Raw genomic sequence first — 1901 nt, 5'->3', positions numbered from 1 at the left:
ACGAATGAAGCTGCCTCGAACGCGTAGACATGTATTTTATGATATGCCAGCACTATTTTTGAATATTTGGCGCGAAATAGGCGAAAATAAATTATAATCAAGTACATCTCGCATTATCTGTTCTATAGGCACTCATTTTCATTTTGCTAAGGTTGTTGATCTCGGATGTTGGGGCGTTATTTCCGGCAAAGAAATGGAGTACAATTTATCAGATTATGTTTTAGCATTCTACAGTCTTTCCGACCAATTTCCTCAACCTTGATTAAATAAAAGCAAGCGAAGCTGTTTTTTAAACAAAATTTAGATTATATTTTAATTTTTATAAAAAAATTACAAACCATCATTGCAGTGAAGAAGATAATGCTTCCGTAGTACTCTGCTGACTAACTGGAATGCTTCTTTAAAGCTTTTAGCATAAATTCCGGCATTTTGTGGAATATTGCTCAACAGTAAAAAAATTCTCATCTGTAAACAAAAATTTTCTGTAATCTCCATTTTGCGTACTGATTGTAGATTCAGTGTGCTGCTGCTACAGCTTGTACCTCATTTTAAATGTTTATTAATACATCTTATTTCTTAAAGTGGACGGTCATTATAAATTCTTGTTGAAGTAAACTTGTTTTGCAAAAAGTTTTTACCTCGTAAAGTTAGGTAAAAGACGTTTACCTATTAGTAATGTTGGTCCGTTTTCATTTGAATCGTAGGATGTCCACAAACAGTCATTAACCCTCCCATAGAGACTGAGACGATAAGACCGGTAGGAGGTGGTCTGCATTCAACATCTGTATTCGACGATCTAAACAAGGTCATCTGTCTACCTTGTGGATGGACTCTGCGTTTGCCGGTCTATAGTCTTCACTCTAAATCTGTATCCATCTGTAGGTTGCCCACTACCACTGTAATTAGCTAATCCGCTGGGCCATGTTAATTACTTTCATCCGTTTACGAATCTCCTCATCCCTGAATCGTTTTTATAGAAAAATCTCGAGTATAGCCCTTACAATGGCACGCTAAGCCATTTTGAACTTGCAAATGAGCCCCGAAGTGAGAGACCACGTTTTGGTGCAGTTGTAATGTGTAACATTACAATACCAATGTAGGAGTAGAAGTGAAGAATTTTGTTTGTATTAATCACCTCGGGACATTAGTTGCAGTCGCTTTCAAGCAGTATGGGAAATCTATTGAGGAAGTCTATTTTCGGCAGTGGACGTCTTCTGGCTGTAATAATTATATCAAGCCTCTCTTGTCCTAGGACATAAAAATGTTTATTCTATGCTATGAATGTTAGTTTCTTAGTGATCGCTTTATACAGGTTGATTCAGAAGCTTTTTGCTGACTAATGAGATATGCATTCTCCTTTTGAAGCTTATACACCTATTATTATATATATTATATTATCCACCCTGTGGAAGAGCCCATTACGTGAGCTCCACCATAAATTAATTATGAGTTAAAAACGCGAGTGCTTTGAAAACAAAAAATAATTTGCAATAATATAAGGCATCTTGATATTGCATAATTGAATTTCATAATTTAATAATCGTCCTTATCAAAATATATCTTAACATAAAGAAAATTCCATTGTTTATTCATCCTTCGAGTCTGTGTTTAAAAACAAATGAATCGTATTTATTTTGGTCTGCCCCAAGTACAGCCAAACAGGTGCGCAGATACCGATGTTACTATGAACTCGTGTGTGGGAAGCGACCATGGAGATACGAAACGATGACCTCGGTCCTCACGAAAAATACTTTCATGTGTAGTCGCGAGATTTATTATTTCATTTCCGTATTTAAAAACGTATAAAATATTTTTTTTCGGGAAATATTATTTTAATTGATCTTCAGGCTAATATTTTTATTGTAATAAATAACAAAGAAAACATCGACAAGAATAAATTA

The sequence above is a fragment of the Battus philenor genome, unplaced genomic scaffold (assembly GCF_028537555.1).
Source record: "Battus philenor isolate CCGP_79_NKW_IND1 unplaced genomic scaffold, ilBatPhil1.0.hap1 SCAF_8, whole genome shotgun sequence".
Lineage (NCBI taxonomy): Eukaryota > Metazoa > Arthropoda > Insecta > Lepidoptera > Papilionidae > Battus > Battus philenor.
The sequence above is the reverse complement of the archived record's forward strand: the minus strand, read 5'-3'. Positions refer to the sequence as shown.